Source organism: Clupea harengus, unplaced genomic scaffold (genome assembly GCF_900700415.2).
Source record: "Clupea harengus unplaced genomic scaffold, Ch_v2.0.2, whole genome shotgun sequence".
NCBI classification, from domain to species: domain Eukaryota; kingdom Metazoa; phylum Chordata; class Actinopteri; order Clupeiformes; family Clupeidae; genus Clupea; species Clupea harengus.
Genome location: NW_024879986.1, coordinates 26,441 through 49,534, shown reverse-complemented (window position 1 = coordinate 49,534; position 23,094 = coordinate 26,441). Strand labels below are relative to the sequence as shown.

General features: G+C 43.1%; 6 long non-coding RNA genes across 6 annotated transcripts; all 6 read left to right on the top strand.

The window, feature by feature from the left end:
* Nucleotides 1–2,461: 2,461 nt before the first annotated feature.
* LOC122131060 lies at nt 2,462–2,846 on the top strand. Its single transcript, XR_006152007.1, has 3 exons — nt 2,462–2,475; nt 2,594–2,719; nt 2,802–2,846. It is a non-coding gene; the product is annotated as an uncharacterized LOC122131060 (long non-coding RNA).
* Nucleotides 2,847–3,265: 419 nt separating this feature from the next.
* Nucleotides 3,266–6,912, top strand: LOC122131059. The gene is made up of 3 exons (XR_006152006.1): nt 3,266–3,277; nt 6,661–6,786; nt 6,869–6,912. It is a non-coding gene; the product is annotated as an uncharacterized LOC122131059 (long non-coding RNA).
* Nucleotides 6,913–6,933: 21 nt separating this feature from the next.
* On the top strand, nt 6,934–10,578 carry LOC122131053. Its single transcript, XR_006152000.1, has 3 exons — nt 6,934–6,945; nt 10,325–10,450; nt 10,534–10,578. It is a non-coding gene; the product is annotated as an uncharacterized LOC122131053 (long non-coding RNA).
* A 418-nt stretch (nt 10,579–10,996) lies between these two features.
* On the top strand, nt 10,997–14,638 carry LOC122131058. Its single transcript, XR_006152005.1, has 3 exons — nt 10,997–11,008; nt 14,386–14,511; nt 14,594–14,638. It is a non-coding gene; the product is annotated as an uncharacterized LOC122131058 (long non-coding RNA).
* A 419-nt stretch (nt 14,639–15,057) lies between these two features.
* Nucleotides 15,058–18,703, top strand: LOC122131057. Its single transcript, XR_006152004.1, has 3 exons — nt 15,058–15,069; nt 18,450–18,575; nt 18,659–18,703. It is a non-coding gene; the product is annotated as an uncharacterized LOC122131057 (long non-coding RNA).
* Nucleotides 18,704–19,122: 419 nt separating this feature from the next.
* Nucleotides 19,123–22,766, top strand: LOC122131056. Its single transcript, XR_006152003.1, has 3 exons — nt 19,123–19,134; nt 22,514–22,639; nt 22,722–22,766. It is a non-coding gene; the product is annotated as an uncharacterized LOC122131056 (long non-coding RNA).
* The last annotated feature ends 328 nt before the right edge of the window (nt 22,767–23,094 follow it).

The following is a 23,094-nucleotide window of genomic DNA, read 5'->3' as shown; positions in this document are numbered from 1 at the left end:
ATAAATGTGCAATTAAAATGTTTTGTTTCTTCTCCCTGTAGTATCCCATACGACTGTCTGATTCGACTGCTCCTCTGGTCACAATGACCTGAGTCACTGTCTGGACTTTTTGCCTCTACATGTTGACTGCAATAAAGGACAGATTTATTTTTAGAATCAAATGTTGTCTTGCCTTTTTTCAAATTGAGGCCTTGTCCTGTTTTGGTGGTGGAGATGACTGAAGCCTCTTTCCTAACGTATTTCCTGTAGTGGTTTTACTATATGCTTCATGCAACAAGGCCTTTAACGACTCTACAATTTAAAGCATCTAGTTGTGTCTGAATTTGTAAATGGTTGAACTGGTAGTGATGCACTATATGGCGAACTGCTTGTGGCATTTCAAAAATCTCTACTGTACTGTTTGACATGAAGGAGGGGGAACAGTGTGATGGAGGGGGACATCAGTGCATGTCTGTTTTTGATGGAACATTTGAATGTTTGCGCCCCCCTTTTGACAGTGTCGCTTTCTATTTGTGTGTAATCGCAAGATGATGTGAGGGTGCTGTGGCTGCCCAAACTGGAACTACTGGTAAGGGACCAGTGTGATGGAGGGCGAACAGTGTGATGGAGGGGGACCAGGGAGATTTGGCTCATTTGGTCTATATTTCACACTCAGCAGCATCCATCTGGTCACTCAGCGAGACATTGAAAACGTACAGCTCACTGGAGCAAGTGACCTGGGGGGTATTCGTCGTAGCTCGCTAAGCGGTTTAGCGAGCTAATTTTCAGGCTAAGATAAAACGTCCCTCTTTTTGGTTCGTGGAAGCAACTTTCGATAAATCACCATAGTAACATATCAATTAGCACTAACCTGCTCGAGCGTAGGCTAACTTAAGTGTAGCTGGATAAGCTTGCCACAACCCCGAAAAAAGGAGGGATCCCATTGACCAAGGAGTCATATTAGATAGTTAGATTAGCGTAGGGAGAGAGTTCTTTGCGATCGCCAAGATCCATTATTCCATCATGATGAGTTCTTGTATGAGCGCTACCGATTCAGCCGACAAGGAATAATTAATTTACAAGACCTTCTCGAGTCATTTATTGCAAACACCACAGTCGAACATTGACTGTCTTGCGCTTTTTTGCGAGTGGTACATCTTTTTAGTGTCGGCGATGCGGAGAACAAAGCACTCATAATTATATGACAGTGTTATTAGTACACCATAGCATATCATTATTGTAGAAAATGATTAAGGTGGACTCATGATAAGAATAGAGAGAAATACACACAATTTATTTATACTGCTTCAATTTATTGCATTTGTTATTAATACATTTACATTTAGTCATTTAACAGACGCTTTTATTCAAAGCGACTTACAAGGAAATGTAAAACTACACCAAGGTAGGAGGTGAGGGGACTCGAACTAGCAATCTTGTAGTTAATAATCGAAAGCGGTATCCTCTGTACCAGTCCATCTTGCTGTCATGTTTTCATACATAGATACCATCCTATAAACTTCCCAACACACCCGCCTCTTGTCTTGCTCTCACAGCGGTGGCGGTGTTGAATTTTGCCATGATTATGGTCTTGTATTCTTCATAAGCGTTCATGTTCATCTCCTGCTCGCCAGCGGAGAAAAAAAGAGCCCTTTTCTTTGAGTTTAGAACCATTATACCGTTAGAAAATCATTGTTTTGGTGATCAACCTTTCCTAACTTTTGAAGTAGGACGTGCACGCGCAATTGCCCCGATAAGTTTAGCCTGGTTGAAATTAACCACATGATTTGGAGGCGGATGAGCTGTTGACGAACCGATATTTGCTGTTCTCAATCAGCTCGTTAATGTTAACGGGCTAAAAGGACAATTGATTAACTTAGCTTCAGCCCTTTCGATGAACGGGGCGCAGGCTGCCTCGCTAAACGATGCACACCTGTAACTCACGTGACCCTGATTTATTATTGAAACGAGAACGAGGGCGTCTTGCCTTTATAAAACTGCGTTAATGTTTCCGTGGAGTTATCCCTTCCCTTGTTGTTTATTGATTGTTAAACATGCCTTCATTTGCAAAGGTGGTTGTGTGTGTCCTCATTGCTTGTGTCTGTAATGGTAAGTTTTCCCCTTGTTTCTGTTAGTTGCTTTTTATCTTGAAATTCTGTCTGAAATAGTCACTCGTTTTGTCTTCCTTTGAACAGCATTCTGTTTTCCGAAGAGAGATGTGAACTTTAAGGCCTCTGCAGTTGACCGCCAAAGTGATGATGTGGTTGTCACCACAACACCCGTTCCCCACAACCAGACCACATCTGCCCATACTGAAGCTGGTGGTGAGGTTTTCTTTTGCGAAATGTATGGGTTCTGTTGAGTCTTGTGTTGGTTAAAATGTTGACTCTTGTATGTTTATCCTAAGGTGGTGCAAGTGAAGATGCTGTGGCTACTACCTCCAGCACCTAATCATCCGCACCATCAGACCAGACATCTGCACAACTGAAGTTACTGGTAGGGTGTTTTCTTTTTGTTTTTGTGTGGTTTTCTGCCAGTTTGTTTTTTGTATAAAATGTGTAAGTGTGTCCCTTGGCTTCTCTTTGCTGGCTCCTCACTCATGTGGAATCCCAAGATGGAGCCAGTGAAGATGCTGTGGACCGCCAAAGTGATGATGTGGTTGTAGCCACAACACCCGATCACCACAACCAGACACAACAATCAATCCAGACACAACAATCTGCCCATACTTCAGCTGGTGGTGAGGTTTTCTTTTGAGAAATGTATGGGTTCTGTTGAGTCTTGTGTTGGTTAAATGTTGACTCTTGAATGTTTATCCTAAGGTGGTGCAAGTGAAGATGCTGTGGCTACTACCCCACCACCTAATCCACACAACCAGACAACTTCTGCACAAACTGAAGTTACAGGTAGGGTGCTTCTTTTTAGTTTTTGTGTGGTTTTCTGCAAGTTTGGTTTTTGTATCAAATGTGTAAGTGTGTCCCTTGGCTTCTCTCTGCCCCCCTCACTCATGTGGAATCCCAAGATGGAGCCAGTGAAGATGCTGTGGACCGCCAAAGTGATGATGTGGTTGTCACCACAACACCCAATCCCCACAACCAGACCACATCTGCCCATACTGAAGCTGGTGGTGAGGTTTCCTTTTAACGATATTTATGGGTTCTGTTGAGTCTTGATTGTGTTGGTTAAATGTTGACTCTTGTATGTTTATCCTAAGGTGGAGCAAGTGAAGATGCTGTGGCTACTACCCCAGCACCTAATCCAGACAACCAGACAACTTCTGCACAAGCTGAAGTTACTGGTAGGCTGTTTCTTTTTAGTTTTTGTGTGGTTTTCTGCAAGTTTGGTTTTTGTATCAAATGTGTAAGTGTGTCCCTTGGCTTCTCTCTGGCCCCCTCACTCATGTGGAATCCCAAGATGGAGCCAGTGAAGATGCTCTGGACCGCCAAAGTGATGATGTGGTTGTCACCACAACACCCAATCCCCACAACCAGACCACATCTGCCCATACTGAAGCTGGTGGTGAGGTTTCCTTTTAACGATATTTATGGGTTCTGTTGAGTCTTGATTGTGTTGGTTAAATGTTCACTTTTGTATGGTTATCCTAAGATGGAGCAAGTGAAGATGCTGTGGCTACCACCCCAACACCAAATCCCCCAACTACATCTGACCACACTGCAGCTACCGGTAAGGACATCAGTGCATGTCTGTTTTGATGGAACACTTTGAATGTTTGCGCCCCCCTTTTGACAGTGTCGCTTTCTATTTGTGTGTAATCGCAAGATGACCCAAGTGAGGGTGCTGTGGCTGCCCAAACTGGAACTACTGGTAAGGGAGTTATGATATTACAAGGAACCACTTGGATGGTTCAAACTGTTTGCTCTTAAAAATGTATTAACAAGGAATCTGATTCAGTGCAAGGGTCTAGGAACTTTGAGTGTTGTGGTTTGGCATGGTCACTCGTTAATGTTTAAAAATGCAGCCTGGCAGGTCTCTAACAAATCTATACCTGTAGTCACAAATGTTTGTTTGGTTGAAGTTGAACAGCTCTGCCTGGAGCAGTGGCATACCGTAGGATTTCACCCAATAAATGTGCAATTAAAATGTTTTGTTTCTTCTCCCTGTAGTATCCCATACGACTGTCTGATTCGACTGCTCCTCTGGTCACAATGACCTGAGTCACTGTCTGGACTTTTTGCCTCTACATGTTGACTGCAATAAAGGACAGATTTATTTTTAGAATCAAAATGTTGTCTTGCCTTTTTTCAAATTGGGCCTTGTCCTGTTTTGGTGGTGGAGATGACTGAAGCCTCTTTCCTAACGTATTTCCTGTAGTGGTTTACTATATGCTTCATGCAACAAGGCCTTTAACTGACTCTACAATTTAAAAGCATCTAGTTGTGTCTGAATTTGTAAAATGGTTGAACTGGTAGTGATGCACTAATAATGGCGAACTGCTTGTGGCATTTCAAAAATCTCTACTGTACTGTTTTACATGAGGAGGGGGAACAGTGTGATGGAGGGGGACATCAGTGCATGTCTGTTTTGATGGAACACTTTGAATGTTTGCGCCCCCCTTTTGACAGTGTCGCTTTCTATTTGTGTGTAATCGCAAGATGATGTGAGGGTGCTGTGGCTGCCCAAACTGGAACTACTGGTAAGGGACCAGTGTGATGGAGGGCGAACAGTGTGATGGAGGGGGACCAGGGAGATTTGGCTCATTTGGTCTATATTTCACACTCAGCAGCATCCATCTGGTCACTCAGCGAGACATTGAAAACGTACAGCTCACTGGAGCAAGTGACCTGGGGGGTATTCGTCGTAGCTCGCTAAGCGGTTTAGCGAGCTAATTTTCAGGCTAAGATAAAACGTCCCTCTTTTTGGTTCGTGGAAGCAACTTTCGATAAATCACCATAGTAACATATCAATTAGCACTAACCTGCTCGAGCGTAGGCTAACTTAAGTGTAGCTGGATAAGCTTGCCACAACCCCGAAAAAAGGAGGATCCCATTGACCAAGGAGTCATATTAGATAGTTAGATTAGCGTAGGGAGAGAGTTCTTTGCGATCGCCCAAGATCCATTATTCCATCATGATGAGTTCTTGTATGAGCGCTACCGATTCAGCCGACAAGGAATAATTAATTTACAAGACCTTCTCGAGTCATTTATTGCAAACACCACAGTCGAACATTGACTGTCTTGCGCTTTTTTGCGAGTGGTACATCTTTTTAGTGTCGGCGATGCGGAGAACAAAGCACTCATAATTATATGACAGTGTTATTAGTACACCATAGCATATCATTATTGTAGAAAATGATTAAGGTGGACTCATGATAAGAATAGAGAGAAATACACACAATTTAATTTATACTGCTTCAATTTATTGCATTTGTTATTAATACATTTACATTTAGTCATTTAACAGTCGCTTTTATTCAAAGCGACTTACAAGGAAATGTAAAACTACACCAAGGTAGGAGGTGAGGGGACTCGAACTAGCAATCTTGTAGTTAATAATCGAAAGCGGTATCCTCTGTACCAGTCCATCTTGCTGTCATGTTTTCATACATAGATACCATCCTATAAACTTCCCAACACACCCGCCTCTTGTCTTGCTCTCACAGCGGTGGCGGTGTTGAAATTTTGCCATGATTATGGTCTTGTATTCTTCATAAGCGTTCGTGTTCATCTCCTGCTCGCCAGCGGAGAAAAAAAGAGCCCTTTTCTTTGAGTTTAGAACCATTATACCGTTAGAAAATCATTGTTTTGGTGATCAACCTTTCCTAACTTTTGAAGTAGGACGTGCACGCGCAATTGCCCCGATAAGTTTAGCCTGGTTGAAATTAACCACATGATTTGGAGGCGGATGAGCTGTTGACGAACCGATATTTGCTGTTCTCAATCAGCTCGTTAATGTTAACGGGCTAAAAGGACAATTGATTAACTTAGCTTCAGCCCTTTCGATGAACGGGGCGCAGGCTGCCTCGCTAAACGATGCACACCTGTAACTCACGTGACCCTGATTATTATTGAAACGAGAACGAGGGCGTCTTGCCTTTATAAAACTGCGTTAATGTTTCCGTGGAGTTATCCCTTCCCTTGTTGTTTATTGATTGTTAAACATGCCTTCATTTGCAAAGGTGGTTGTGTGTGTGTCCTCATTGCTTGTGTCTGTAATGGTAAGTTTTCCCCTTGTTTCTGTTAGTTGCTTTTTATCTTGAAATTCTGTCTGAAATAGTCACTCGTTTTGTCTTCCTTTGAACAGCATTCTGTTTTCCGAAGAGAGATGTGAACTTTAAGGCCTCTGCAGTTGACCGCCAAAGTGATGATGTGGTTGTCACCACAACACCCGTTCCCCACAACCAGACCACATCTGCCCATACTGAAGCTGGTGGTGAGGTTTTCTTTTGCGAAATGTATGGGTTCTGTTGAGTCTTGTGTTGGTTAAAATGTTGACTCTTGTATGTTTATCCTAAGGTGGTGCAAGTGAGATGCTGTGGCTACTACCCCAGCACCTAATCCACACAACCAGACAACATCTGCACAAACTGAAGTTACTGGTAGGGTGTTTTCTTTTTAGTTTTGGTGTGGTTTTCTGCCAGTTTTGTTTTTTGTATATAAATGTGTAAGTGTGTCCCTTGGCTTCTCTTTGGCTGGCTCCCTCACTCATGTGGAATCCCAAGATGGAGCCAGTGAAGATGCTGTGGACCGCCAAAGTGATGATGTGGTTGTAGCCACAACACCCGATCACCACAACCAGACACAACAATCAATCCAGACACAACAATCTGCCCATACTTCAGCTGGTGGTGAGGTTTTCTTTTGAGAAATGTATGGGTTCTGTTGAGTATTGTGTTGGTTAAATGTTGACTCTTGTATGTTTATCCTAAGGTGGAGCAAGTGAAGATGCTGTGGCTACTACCCCAGCACCTAATCCAGACAACTTCTGCACAAAGCTGAAGTTACTGGTAGGCTGTTCTTTTTAGTTTTTGTGTGGTTTTCTGCAAGTTTGGTTTTTGTATCAAATGTGTAAGTGTGTCCCTTGGCTTCTCTCTGGCCCCCTCACTCATGTGGAATCCCAAGATGGAGCCAGTGAAGATGCTCTGGACCGCCAAAGTGATGATGTGGTTGTCACCACAACACCCCATCCCCACAACCAGACCACATCTGCCCATACTGAAGCTGGTGGTGAGGTTTCCTTTTAACGATATTTATGGGTTCTGTTGAGTCTTGATTGTGTTGGTTAAATGTTCACTTTTGTATGGTTATCCTAAGATGGAGCAAGTGAAGATGCTGTGGCTACCACCCCAACACCAAATCCCCAACTACATCTGACCACACTGCAGCTACCGGTAAGGACATCAGTGCATGTCTGTTTTGATGGAACACTTTGAATGTTTGCGCCCCCCTTTTGACAGTGTCGCTTTCTATTTGTGTGTAATCGCAAGATGACCCAAGTGAGGGTGCTGTGGCTGCCCAAACTGGAACTACTGGTAAGGGAGTTATGATATTACAAGGAACCACTTGGATGGTTCAAACTGTTTGCTCTTAAAAATGTATTAACAAGGAATCTGATTCAGTGCAAGGGTCTAGGAACTTTGAGTGTTGTGGTTTGGCATGGTCACTCGTTAATGTTTAAAAATGCAGCCTGGCAGGTCTCTAACAAATCTATACCTGTAGTCACAAATGTTTGTTTGGTTGAAGTTGAACAGCTCTGCCTGGAGCAGTGGCATACCGTAGGATTTCACCCAATAAATGTGCAATTAAAATGTTTTGTTTCTTCTCCCTGTAGTATCCCATACGACTGTCTGATTCGACTGCTCCTCTGGTCACAATGACCTGAGTCACTGTCTGGACTTTTTCCTCTACATGTTGACTGCAATAAAGGACAGATTTATTTTTAGAATCAAATGTTGTCTTGCCTTTTTTCAAATTGAGGCCTTGTCCTGTTTTGGTGGTGGAGATGACTGAAGCCTCTTTCCTAACGTATTTCCTGTAGTGGTTTTACTATATGCTTCATGCAACAAGGCCTTTAACGACTCTACAATTTAAAAGCATCTAGTTGTGTCTGAATTTGTAAAATGGTTGAACTGGTAGTGATGCACTATAATGGCGAACTGCTTGTGGCATTTCAAAATCTCTACTGTACTGTTTGACATGAAGGAGGGGGAACAGTGTGATGGAGGGGGACATCAGTGCATGTCTGTTTTGATGGAACACTTTGAATGTTTGCGCCCCCCTTTTGACAGTGTCGCTTTCTATTTGTGTGTAATCGCAAGATGATGTGAGGGTGCTGTGGCTGCCCAAACTGGAACTACTGGTAAGGGGACCAGTGTGATGGAGGGCGAACAGTGTGATGTGATGGAGGGGGACCAGGGAGATTTTGCTCATTTGGTCTATATTTCACACTCAGCAGCATCCATCTGGTCACTCAGCGAGACATTGAAAACGTACAGCTCACTGGAGCAAGTGACCTGGGGGGTATTCGTCGTAGCTCGCTAAGCGGTTTAGCGAGCTAATTTTCAGGCTAAGATAAAACGTCCCTCTTTTTGGTTCGTGGAAGCAACTTTCGATAAATCACCATAGTAACATATCAATTAGCACTAACCTGCTCGAGCGTAGGCTAACTTAAGTGTAGCTGGATAAGCTTGCCACAACCCCGAAAAAAGGAGGGATCCCATTGACCAAGGAGTCATATTAGATAGTTAGATTAGCGTAGGGAGAGAGTTCTTTGCGATCGCCAAGATCCATTATTCCATCATGATGAGTTCTTGTATGAGCGCTACCGATTCAGCCGACAAGGAATAATTAATTTACAAGACCTTCTCGAGTCATTTATTGCAAACACCACAGTCGAACATTGACTGTCTTGCGCTTTTTTGCGAGTGGTACATCTTTTTAGTGTCGGCGATGCGGAGAACAAAGCACTCATAATTATATGACAGTGTTATTAGTACACCATAGCATATCATTATTGTAGAAAATGATTAAGGTGGACTCATGATAAGAATAGAGAGAAATACACACAATTTATTTATACTGCTTCAATTATTGCATTTGTTATTAATACATTTACATTTAGTCATTTAACAGACGCTTTTATTCAAAGCGACTTACAAGGAAATGTAAAACTACACCAAGGTAGGAGGTGAGGGGACTCGAACTAGCAATCTTGTAGTTAATAATCGAAAGCGGTATCCTCTGTACCAGTCCATCTTGCTGTCATGTTTTCATACATAGATACCATCCTATAAACTTCCCAACACACCCGCCTCTTGTCTTGCTCTCACAGCGGTGGCGGTGTTGAATTTTGCCATGATTATGGTCTTGTATTCTTCATAAGCGTTCATGTTCATCTCCTGCTCGCCAGCGGAGAAAAAAAGAGCCCTTTTCTTTGAGTTTAGAACCATTATACCGTTAGAAAATCATTGTTTTGGTGATCAACCTTTCCTAACTTTTGAAGTAGGACGTGCACGCGCAATTGCCCCGATAAGTTTAGCCTGGTTGAAATTAACCACATGATTTGGAGACGGATGAGCTGTTGACGAACCGATATTTGCTGTTCTCAATCAGCTCGTTAATGTTAACGGGCTAAAAGGACAATTGATTAACTTAGCTTCAGCCCTTTCGATGAACGGGGCGCAGGCTGCCTCGCTAAACGATGCACACCTGTAACTCACGTGACCCTGATTATTATTGAAACGAGAACGAGGGCGTCTTGCCTTTATAAAACTGCGTTAATGTTTCCGTGGAGTTATCCCTTCCCTTGTTGTTTATTGATTGTTAAACATGCCTTCATTTGCAAAGGTGGTTTGTGTGTGTCCTCATTGCTTGTGTCTGTAATGGTAAGTTTTCCCCTTGTTTCTGTTAGTTGCTTTTTATCTTGAAATTCTGTCTGAAATAGTCACTCGTTTTGTCTTCCTTTGAACAGCATTCTGTTTTCCGAAGAGAGATGTGAACTTTAAGGCCTCTGCAGTTGACCGCCAAAGTGATGATGTGGTTGTCACCACAACACCCGTTCCCCACAACCAGACCACATCTGCCCATACTGAAGCTGGTGGTGAGGTTTTCTTTTGCGAAATGTATGGGTTCTGTTGAGTCTTGTGTTGGTTAAAATGTTGACTCTTGTATGTTTATCCTAAGGTGGTGCAAGTGAAGATGCTGTGGCTACTACCCCAGCACCTAATCCACACAACCAGACAACATCTGCACAAACTGAAGTTACTGGTAGGGTGTTTTCTTTTTAGTTTTGTGTGGTTTTCTGCCAGTTTGTTTTTTGTATAAAATGTGTAAGTGTGTCCCTTGGCTTCTCTTTGGCTGGCTCCCTCACTCATGTGGAATCCCAAGATGGAGCCAGTGAAGATGCTGTGGACCGCCAAAGTGATGATGTGGTTGTAGCCACAACACCCGATCACCACAACCAGACACAACAATCAATCCAGACACAACAATCTGCCCATACTTCAGCTGGTGGTGAGGTTTTCTTTTGAGAAATGTATGGGTTCTGTTGAGTCTTGTGTTGGTTAAAATGTTGACTCTTGTATGTTTATCCTAAGGTGGTGCAAGTGAAGATGCTGTGGCTACTACCCCACCACCTAATCCACACAACCAGACAACTTCTGCACAAACTGAAGTTACAGGTAGGGTGCTTCTTTTTAGTTTTTGTGTGGTTTTCTGCAAGTTTGGTTTTTGTATCAAATGTGTAAGTGTGTCCCTTGGCTTCTCTCTGCCCCCCTCACTCATGTGGAATCCCAAGATGGAGCCAGTGAAGATGCTGTGGACCGCCAAAGTGATGATGTGGTTGTCACCACAACACCCAATCCCACAACCAGACCACATCTGCCCATACTGAAGCTGGTGGTGAGGTTTCCTTTTAACGATATTTATGGGTTCTGTTGAGTCTTGATTGTGTTGGTTAAATGTTGACTCTTGTATGTTTATCCTAAGGTGGAGCAAGTGAAGATGCTGTGGCTACTACCCCAGCACCTAATCCAGACAACCAGACAACTTCTGCACAAGCTGAAGTTACTGGTAGGCTGTTTCTTTTTAGTTTTTGTGTGGTTTTCTGCAAGTTTGGTTTTTGTATCAAATGTGTAAGTGTGTCCCTTGGCTTCTCTCTGGCCCCCTCACTCATGTGGAATCCCAAGATGGAGCCAGTGAAGATGCTCTGGACCGCCAAAGTGATGATGTGGTTGTCACCACAACACCCAATCCCCACAACCAGACCACATCTGCCCATACTGAAGCTGGTGGTGAGGTTTCCTTTTAACGATATTTATGGGTTCTGTTGAGTCTTGATTGTGTTGGTTAAATGTTCACTTTTGTATGGTTATCCTAAGATGGAGCAAGTGAAGATGCTGTGGCTACCACCCCAACACCAAATCCCCCAACTACATCTGACCACACTGCAGCTACCGGTAAGGACATCAGTGCATGTCTGTTTTGATGGAACACTTTGAATGTTTGCGCCCCCCTTTTGACAGTGTCGCTTTCTATTTGTGTGTAATCGCAAGATGACCCAAGTGAGGGTGCTGTGGCTGCCCAAACTGGAACTACTGGTAAGGGAGTTATGATATTACAAGGAACCACTTGGATGGTTCAAACTGTTTGCTCTTAAAAATGTATTAACAAGGAATCTGATTCAGTGCAAGGGTCTAGGAACTTTGAGTGTTGTGGTTTGGCATGGTCACTCGTTAATGTTTAAAAATGCAGCCTGGCAGGTCTCTAACAAATCTATACCTGTAGTCACAAATGTTTGTTTGGTTGAAGTTGAACAGCTCTGCCTGGAGCAGTGGCATACCGTAGGATTTCACCCAATAAATGTGCAATTAAAATGTTTTGTTTCTTCTCCCTGTAGTATCCCATACGACTGTCTGATTCGACTGCTCCTCTGGTCACAATGACCTGAGTCACTGTCTGGACTTTTTGCCTCTACATGTTGACTGCAATAAAGGACAGATTTATTTTTAGAATCAAATGTTGTCTTGCCTTTTTTCAAATTGAGGCCTTGTCCTGTTTTGGTGGTGGAGATGACTGAAGCCTCTTTCCTAACGTATTTCCTGTAGTGGTTTTACTATATGCTTCATGCAACAAGGCCTTTAACGACTCTACAATTTAAAAGCATCTAGTTGTGTCTGAATTTGTAAAATGGTTGAACTGGTAGTGATGCACTATAATGGCGAACTGCTTGTGGCATTTCAAAAATCTCTACTGTACTGTTTGACATGAAGGAGGGGGAACAGTGTGATGGAGGGGGACATCAGTGCATGTCTGTTTTGATGGAACACTTTGAATGTTTGCGCCCCCTTTTGACAGTGTCGCTTTCTATTTGTGTGTAATCGCAAGATGATGTGAGGGTGCTGTGGCTGCCCAAACTGGAACTACTGGTAAGGGGACCAGTGTGATGGAGGGCGAACAGTGTGATGGAGGGGGACCAGGGAGATTTGGCTCATTTGGTCTATATTTCACACTCAGCAGCATCCATCTGGTCACTCAGCGAGACATTGAAAACGTACAGCTCACTGGAGCAAGTGACCTGGGGGGTATTCGTCGTAGCTCGCTAAGCGGTTTAGCGAGCTAATTTTCAGGCTAAGATAAAACGTCCCTCTTTTTGGTTCGTGGAAGCAACTTTCGATAAATCACCATAGTAACATATCAATTAGCACTAACCTGCTCGAGCGTAGGCTAACTTAAGTGTAGCTGGATAAGCTTGCCACAACCCCGAAAAAAGGAGGGATCCCATTGACCAAGGAGTCATATTAGATAGTTAGATTAGCGTAGGGAGAGAGTTCTTTGCGATCGCCAAGATCCATTATTCCATCATGATGAGTTCTTGTATGAGCGCTACCGATTCAGCCGACAAGGAATAATTAATTTACAAGACCTTCTCGAGTCATTTATTGCAAACACCACAGTCGAACATTGACTGTCTTGCGCTTTTTTGCGAGTGGTACATCTTTTTAGTGTCGGCGATGCGGAGAACAAAGCACTCATAATTATATGACAGTGTTATTAGTACACCATAGCATATCATTATTGTAGAAAATGATTAAGGTGGACTCATGATAAGAATAGAGAGAAATACACACAATTTATTTATACTGCTTCAATTTATTGCATTTGTTATTAATACATTTACATTTAGTCATTTAACAGACGCTTTTATTCAAAGCGACTTACAAGGAAATGTAAAACTACACCAAGGTAGGAGGTGAGGGGACTCGAACTAGCAATCTTGTAGTTAATAATCGAAAGCGGTATCCTCTGTACCAGTCCATCTTGCTGTCATGTTTTCATACATAGATACCATCCTATAAACTTCCCAACACACCCGCCTCTTGTCTTGCTCTCACAGCGGTGGCGGTGTTGAATTTTGCCATGATTATGGTCTTGTATTCTTCATAAGCGTTCATGTTCATCTCCTGCTCGCCAGCGGAGAAAAAAAGAGCCCTTTTCTTTGAGTTTAGAACCATTATACCGTTAGAAAATCATTGTTTTGGTGATCAACCTTTCCTAACTTTTGAAGTAGGACGTGCACGCGCAATTGCCCCGATAAGTTTAGCCTGGTTGAAATTAACCACATGATTTGGAGGCGGATGAGCTGTTGACGAACCGATATTTGCTGTTCTCAATCAGCTCGTTAATGTTAACGGGCTAAAAGGACAATTGATTAACTTAGCTTCAGCCCTTTCGATGAACGGGGCGCAGGCTGCCTCGCTAAACGATGCACACCTGTAACTCACGTGACCCTGATTATTATTGAAACGAGAACGAGGGCGTCTTGCCTTTATAAAACTGCGTTAATGTTTCCGTGGAGTTATCCCTTCCCTTGTTGTTTATTGATTGTTAAACATGCCTTCATTTGCAAAGGTGGTTGTGTGTGTCCTCATTGCTTGTGTCTGTAATGGTAAGTTTTCCCCTTGTTTCTGTTAGTTGCTTTTTATCTTGAAATTCTGTCTGAAATAGTCACTCGTTTTGTCTTCCTTTGAACAGCATTCTGTTTTCCGAAGAGAGATGTGAACTTTAAGGCCTCTGCAGTTGACCGCCAAAGTGATGATGTGGTTGTCACCACAACACCCGTTCCCCACAACCAGACCACATCTGCCCATACTGAAGCTGGTGGTGAGGTTTTCTTTTGCGAAATGTATGGGTTCTGTTGAGTCTTGTGTTGGTTAAAATGTTGACTCTTGTATGTTTATCCTAAGGTGGTGCAAGTGAAGATGCTGTGGCTACTACCCCAGCACCTAATCCATACAACCAGACAACATCTGCACAAACTGAAGTTACTGGTAGGGTGTTTTCTTTTTAGTTTTGTGTGGTTTTCTGCCAGTTTGTTTTTTGTATAAAATGTGTAAGTGTGTCCCTTGGCTTCTCTTTGGCTGGCTCCCTCACTCATGTGGAATCCCAAGATGGAGCCAGTGAAGATGCTGTGGACCGCCAAAGTGATGATGTGGTTGTAGCCACAACACCCGATCACCACAACCAGACACAACAATCAATCCAGACACAACAATCTGCCCATACTTCAGCTGGTGGTGAGGTTTTCTTTTGAGAAATGTATGGGTTCTGTTGAGTCTTGTGTTGGTTAAATGTTGACTCTTGAATGTTTATCCTAAGGTGGTGCAAGTGAAGATGCTGTGGCTACTACCCCACCACCTAATCCACACAACCAGACAACTTCTGCACAAACTGAAGTTACAGGTAGGGTGCTTCTTTTTAGTTTTTGTGTGGTTTTCTGCAAGTTTGGTTTTTGTATCAAATGTGTAAGTGTGTCCCTTGGCTTCTCTCTGCCCCCCTCACTCATGTGGAATCCCAAGATGGAGCCAGTGAAGATGCTGTGGACCGCCAAAGTGATGATGTGGTTGTCACCACAACACCCAATCCCCACAACCAGACCACATCTGCCCATACTGAAGCTGGTGGTGAGGTTTCCTTTTAACGATATTTATGGGTTCTGTTGAGTCTTGATTGTGTTGGTTAAATGTTGACTCTTGTATGTTTATCCTAAGGTGGAGCAAGTGAAGATGCTGTGGCTACTACCCCAGCACCTAATCCAGACAACCAGACAACTTCTGCACAAGCTGAAGTTACTGGTAGGCTGTTTCTTTTTAGTTTTTGTGTGGTTTTCTGCAAGTTTGGTTTTTGTATCAAATGTGTAAGTGTGTCCCTTGGCTTCTCTCTGGCCCCCTCACTCATGTGGAATCCCAAGATGGAGCCAGTGAAGATGCTCTGGACCGCCAAAGTGATGATGTGGTTGTCACCACAACACCCAATCCCCACAACCAGACCACATCTGCCCATACTGAAGCTGGTGGTGAGGTTTCCTTTTAACGATATTTATGGGTTCTGTTGAGTCTTGATTGTGTTGGTTAAATGTTCACTTTTGTATGGTTATCCTAAGATGGAGCAAGTGAAGATGCTGTGGCTACCACCCCAACACCAAATCCCCCAACTACATCTGACCACACTGCAGCTACCGGTAAGGACATCAGTGCATGTCTGTTTTGATGGAACACTTTGAATGTTTGCGCCCCCCTTTTGACAGTGTCGCTTTCTATTTGTGTGTAATCGCAAGATGACCCAAGTGAGGGTGCTGTGGCTGCCCAAACTGGAACTACTGGTAAGGGAGTTATGATATTACAAGGAACCACTTGGATGGTTCAAACTGTTTGCTCTTAAAAATGTATTAACAAGGAATCTGATTCAGTGCAAGGGTCTAGGAACTTTGAGTGTTGTGGTTTGGCATGGTCACTCGTTAATGTTTAAAAATGCAGCCTGGCAGGTCTCTAACAAATCTATACCTGTAGTCACAAATGTTTGTTTGGTTGAAGTTGAACAGCTCTGCCTGGAGCAGTGGCATACCGTAGGATTTCACCCAATAAATGTGCAATTAAAATGTTTTGTTTCTTCTCCCTGTAGTATCCCATACGACTGTCTGATTCGACTGCTCCTCTGGTCACAATGACCTGAGTCACTGTCTGGACTTTTTGCCTCTAGATGTTGACTGCAATAAAGGACAGATTTATTTTTAGAATCAAATGTTGTCTTGCCTTTTTTCAAATTGAGGCCTTGTCCTGTTTTGGTGGTGGAGATGACTGAAGCCTCTTTCCTAACGTATTTCCTGTAGTGGTTTTACTATATGCTTCATGCAACAAGGCCTTTAACGACTCTACAATTTAAAAGCATCTAGTTGTGTCTGAATTTGTAAAATGGTTGAACTGGTAGTGATGCACAATAATGGCGAACTGCTTGTGGCATTTCAAAAATCTCTACTGTACTGTTTGACATGAAGGAGGGGGAACAGTGTGATGGAGGGGGACATCAGTGCATGTCTGTTTTGATGGAACACTTTGAATGTTTGCGCCCCCCTTTTGACAGTGTCGCTTTCTATTTGTGTGTAATCGCAAGATGATGTGAGGGTGCTGTGGCTGCCCAAACTAGAACTACTGGTAAGGGGACCAGTGTGATGGAGGGCGAACAGTGTGATGGAGGGGGACCAGGGAGATTTGGCTCATTTGGTCTATATTTCACACTCAGCAGCATCCATCTGGTCACTCAGCGAGACATTGAAAACGTACAGCTCACTGGAGCAAGTGACCTGGGGGGTATTCGTCGTAGCTCGCTAAGCGGTTTTAGCGAGCTAATTTTCAGGCTAAGATAAAACGTCCCTCTTTTTGGTTCGTGGAAGCAACTTTCGATAAATCACCATAGTAACATATCAATTAGCACTAACCTGCTCGAGCGTAGGCTAACTTAAGTGTAGCTGGATAAGCTTGCCACAACCCCGAAAAAAGGAGGGATCCCATTGACCAAGGAGTCATATTAGATAGTTAGATTAGCGTAGGGAGAGAGTTCTTTGCGATCGCCAAGATCCATTATTCCATCATGATGAGTTCTTGTATGAGCGCTACCGATTCAGCCGACAAGGAATAATTAATTTACAAGACCTTCTCGAGTCATTTATTGCAAACACCACAGTCGAACATTGACTGTCTTGCGCTTTTTTGCGAGTGGTACATCTTTTTAGTGTCGGCGATGCGGAGAACAAAGCACTCATAATTATATGACAGTGTTATTAGTACACCATAGCATATCATTATTGTAGAAAATGATTAAGGTGGACTCATGATAAGAATAGAGAGAAATACACACAATTTATTTATACTGCTTCAATTTATTGCATTTGTTATTAATACATTTACATTTAGTCATTTAACAGACGCTTTTATTCAAAGCGACTTACAAGGAAATGTAAAACTACACCAAGGTAGGAGGTGAGGGGACTCGAACTAGCAATCTTGTAGTTAATAATCGAAAGCGGTATCCTCTGTACCAGTCCATCTTGCTGTCATGTTTTCATACATAGATACCATCCTATAAACTTCCCAACACACCCGCCTCTTGTCTTGCTCTCACAGCGGTGGCGGTGTTGAATTTTGCCATGATTATGGTCTTGTATTCTTCATAAGCGTTCATGTTCATCTCCTGCTCGCCAGCGGAGAAAAAAAGAGCCCTTTTCTTTGAGTTTAGAACCATTATACCGTTAGAAAATCATTGTTTTGGTGATCAACCTTTCCTAACTTTTGAAGTAGGACGTGCACGCGCAATTGCCCCGATAAGTTTAGCCTGGTTGAAATTAACCACATGATTTGGAGGCGGATGAGCTGTTGACGAACCGATATTTGCTGTTCTCAATCAGCTCGTTAATGTTAACGGGCTAAAAGGACAATTGATTAACTTAGCTTCAGCCCTTTCGATGAACGGGGCGCAGGCTGCCTCGCTAAACGATGCACACCTGTAACTCACGTGACCCTGATTATTATTGAAACGAGAACGAGGGCGTCTTGCCTTTATAAAACTGCGTTAATGTTTCCGTGGAGTTATCCCTTCCCTTGTTGTTTATTGATTGTTAAACATGCCTTCATTTGCAAAGGTGGTTGTGTGTGTCCTCATTGCTTGTGTCTGTAATGGTAAGTTTTCCCCTTGTTTCTGTTAGTTGCTTTTTATCTTGAAATTCTGTCTGAAATAGTCACTCGTTTTGTCTTCCTTTGAACAGCATTCTGTTTTCCGAAGAGAGATGTGAACTTTAAGGCCTCTGCAGTTGACCGCCAAAGTGATGATGTGGTTGTCACCACAACACCCGTTCCCCACAACCAGACCACATCTGCCCATACTGAAGCTGGTGGTGAGGTTTTCTTTTGCGAAATGTATGGGTTCTGTTGAGTCTTGTGTTGGTTAAAATGTTGACTCTTGTATGTTTATCCTAAGGTGGTGCAAGTGAAGATGCTGTGGCTACTACCCCAGCACCTAATCCATACAACCAGACAACATCTGCACAAACTGAAGTTACTGGTAGGGTGTTTTCTTTTTAGTTTTTGTGTGGTTTTCTGCCAGTTTGTTTTTTGTATAAAATGTGTAAGTGTGTCCCTTGGCTTCTCTTTGGCTGGCTCCCTCACTCATGTGGAATCCCAAGATGGAGCCAGTGAAGATGCTGTGGACCGCCAAAGTGATGATGTGGTTGTAGCCACAACACCCGATCACCACAACCAGACACAACAATCAATCCAGACACAACAATCTGCCCATACTTCAGCTGGTGGTGAGGTTTTCTTTTGAGAAATGTATGGGTTCTGTTGAGTTCTTGTGTTGGTTAAATGTTGACTCTTGAATGTTTATCCTAAGGTGGTGCAAGTGAAGATGCTGTGGCTACTACCCCACCACCTAATCCACACAACCAGACAACTTCTGCACAAACTGAAGTTACAGGTAGGGTGCTTCTTTTTAGTTTTTGTGTGGTTTTCTGCAAGTTTGGTTTTTGTATCAAATGTGTAAGTGTGTCCCTTGGCTTCTCTCTGCCCCCCTCACTCATGTGGAATCCCAAGATGGAGCCAGTGAAGATGCTGTGGACCGCCAAAGTGATGATGTGGTTGTCACCACAACACCCAATCCCCACAACCAGACCACATCTGCCCATACTGAAGCTGGTGGTGAGGTTTCCTTTTAACGATATTTATGGGTTCTGTTGAGTCTTGATTGTGTTGGTTAAATGTTGACTCTTGTATGTTTATCCTAAGGTGGAGCAAGTGAAGATGCTGTGGCTACTACCCCAGCACCTAATCCAGACAACCAGACAACTTCTGCACAAGCTGAAGTTACTGGTAGGCTGTTTCTTTTTAGTTTTTGTGTGGTTTTCTGCAAGTTTGGTTTTTGTATCAAATGTGTAAGTGTGTCCCTTGGCTTCTCTCTGGCCCCCTCACTCATGTGGAATCCCAAGATGGAGCCAGTGAAGATGCTCTGGACCGCCAAAGTGATGATGTGGTTGTCACCACAACACCCAATCCCCACAACCAGACCACATCTGCCCATACTGAAGCTGGTGGTGAGGTTTCCTTTTAACGATATTTATGGGTTCTGTTGAGTCTTGATTGTGTTGGTTAAATGTTCACTTTTGTATGGTTATCCTAAGATGGAGCAAGTGAAGATGCTGTGGCTACCACCCCAACACCAAATCCCCCAACTACATCTGACCACACTGCAGCTACCGGTAAGGACATCAGTGCATGTCTGTTTTGATGGAACACTTTGAATGTTTGCGCCCCCCTTTTGACAGTGTCGCTTTCTATTTGTGTGTAATCGCAAGATGACCCAAGTGAGGGTGCTGTGGCTGCCCAAACTGGAACTACTGGTAAGGGAGTTATGATATTACAAGGAACCACTTGGATGGTTCAAACTGTTTGCTCTTAAAAATGTATTAACAAGGAATCTGATTCAGTGCAAGGGTCTAGGAACTTTGAGTGTTGTGGTTTGGCATGGTCACTCGTTAATGTTTAAAAATGCAGCCTGGCAGGTCTCTAACAAATCTATACCTGTAGTCACAAATGTTTGTTTGGTTGAAGTTGAACAGCTCTGCCTGGAGCAGTGGCATACCGTAGGATTTCACCCAATAAATGTGCAATTAAAATGTTTTGTTTCTTCTCCCTGTAGTATCCCATACGACTGTCTGATTCGACTGCTCCTCTGGTCACAATGACCTGAGTCACTGTCTGGACTTTTTGCCTCTAGATGTTGACTGCAATAAAGGACAGATTTATTTTTAGAATCAAATGTTGTCTTGCCTTTTTTCAAATTGAGGCCTTGTCCTGTTTTGGTGGTGGAGATGACTGAAGCCTCTTTCCTAACGTATTTCCTGTAGTGGTTTTACTATATGCTTCATGCAACAAGGCCTTTAACGACTCTACAATTTAAAAGCATCTAGTTGTGTCTGAATTTGTAAAATGGTTGAACTGGTAGTGATGCACAATAATGGCGAACTGCTTGTGGCATTTCAAAAATCTCTACTGTACTGTTTGACATGAAGGAGGGGGAACAGTGTGATGGAGGGGGACATCAGTGCATGTCTGTTTTGATGGAACACTTTGAATGTTTGCGCCCCCCTTTTGACAGTGTCGCTTTCTATTTGTGTGTAATCGCAAGATGATGTGAGGGTGCTGTGGCTGCCCAAACTAGAACTACTGGTAAGGGGACCAGTGTGATGGAGGGCGAACAGTGTGATGGAGGGGGACCAGGGAGATTTGGCTCATTTGGTCTATATTTCACACTCAGCAGCATCCATCTGGTCACTCAGCGAGACATTGAAAACGTACAGCTCACTGGAGCAAGTGACCTGGGGGGTATTCGTCGTAGCTCGCTAAGCGGTTTAGCGAGCTAATTTTCAGGCTAAGATAAAACGTCCCTCTTTTTGGTTCGTGGAAGCAACTTTCGATAAATCACCATAGTAACATATCAATTAGCACTAACCTGCTCGAGCGTAGGCTAACTTAAGTGTAGCTGGATAAGCTTGCCACAACCCCGAAAAAAGGAGGGATCCCATTGACCAAGGAGTCATATTAGATAGTTAGATTAGCGTAGGGAGAGAGTTCTTTGCGATCGCCAAGATCCATTATTCCATCATGATGAGTTCTTGTATGAGCGCTACCGATTCAGCCGACAAGGAATAATTAATTTACAAGACCTTCTCGAGTCATTTATTGCAAACACCACAGTCGAACATTGACTGTCTTGCGCTTTTTTGCGAGTGGTACATCTTTTTAGTGTCGGCGATGCGGAGAACAAAGCACTCATAATTATATGACAGTGTTATTAGTACACCATAGCATATCATTATTGTAGAAAATGATTAAGGTGGACTCATGATAAGAATAGAGAGAAATACACACAATTTATTTATACTGCTTCAATTTATTGCATTTGTTATTAATACATTTACATTTAGTCATTTAACAGACGCTTTTATTCAAAGCGACTTACAAGGAAATGTAAAACTACACCAAGGTAGGAGGTGAGGGGACTCGAACTAGCAATCTTGTAGTTAATAATCGAAAGCGGTATCCTCTGTACCAGTCCATCTTGCTGTCATGTTTTCATACATAGATACCATCCTATAAACTTCCCAACACACCCGCCTCTTGTCTTGCTCTCACAGCGGTGGCGGTGTTGAATTTTGCCATGATTATGGTCTTGTATTCTTCATAAGCGTTCATGTTCATCTCCTGCTCGCCAGCGGAGAAAAAAAGAGCCCTTTTCTTTGAGTTTAGAACCATTATACCGTTAGAAAATCATTGTTTTGGTGATCAACCTTTCCTAACTTTTGAAGTAGGACGTGCACGCGCAATTGCCCCGATAAGTTTAGCCTGGTTGAAATTAACCACATGATTTGGAGGCGGATGAGCTGTTGACGAACCGATATTTGCTGTTCTCAATCAGCTCGTTAATGTTAACGGGCTAAAAGGACAATTGATTAACTTAGCTTCAGCCCTTTCGATGAACGGGGCGCAGGCTGCCTCGCTAAACGATGCACACCTGTAACTCACGTGACCCTGATTATTATTGAAACGAGAACGAGGGCGTCTTGCCTTTATAAAACTGCGTTAATGTTTCCGTGGAGTTATCCCTTCCCTTGTTGTTTATTGATTGTTAAACATGCCTTCATTTGCAAAGGTGGTTGTGTGTGTCCTCATTGCTTGTGTCTGTAATGGTAAGTTTTCCCCTTGTTTCTGTTAGTTGCTTTTTATCTTGAAATTCTGTCTGAAATAGTCACTCGTTTTGTCTTCCTTTGAACAGCATTCTGTTTTCCGAAGAGAGATGTGAACTTTAAGGCCTCTGCAGTTGACCGCCAAAGTGATGATGTGGTTGTCACCACAACACCCGTTCCCCACAACCAGACCACATCTGCCCATACTGAAGCTGGTGGTGAGGTTTTCTTTTGCGAAATGTATGGGTTCTGTTGAGTCTTGTGTTGGTTAAAATGTTGACTCTTGTATGTTTATCCTAAGGTGGTGCAAGTGAAGATGCTGTGGCTACTACCCCAGCACCTAATCCACACAACCAGACAACATCTGCACAAACTGAAGTTACTGGTAGGGTGTTTTCTTTTTAGTTTTTGTGTGGTTTTCTGCCAGTTTGTTTTTTGTATAAAATGTGTAAGTGTGTCCCTTGGCTTCTCTTTGGCTGGCTCCCTCACTCATGTGGAATCCCAAGATGGAGCCAGTGAAGATGCTGTGGACCGCCAAAGTGATGATGTGGTTGTAGCCACAACACCCGATCACCACAACCAGACACAACAATCAATCCAGACACAACAATCTGCCCATACTTCAGCTGGTGGTGAGGTTTTCTTTTGAGAAATGTATGGGTTCTGTTGAGTCTTGTGTTGGTTAAATGTTGACTCTTGAATGTTTATCCTAAGGTGGTGCAAGTGAAGATGCTGTGGCTACTACCCCACCACCTAATCCACACAACCAGACAACTTCTGCACAAACTGAAGTTACAGGTAGGGTGCTTCTTTTTAGTTTTTGTGTGGTTTTCTGCAAGTTTGGTTTTTGTATCAAATGTGTAAGTGTGTCCCTTGGCTTCTCTCTGCCCCCCTCACTCATGTGGAATCCCAAGATGGAGCCAGTGAAGATGCTGTGGACCGCCAAAGTGATGATGTGGTTGTCACCACAACACCCAATCCCCACAACCAGACCACATCTGCCCATACTGAAGCTGGTGGTGAGGTTTCCTTTTAACGATATTTATGGGTTCTGTTGAGTCTTGATTGTGTTGGTTAAATGTTGACT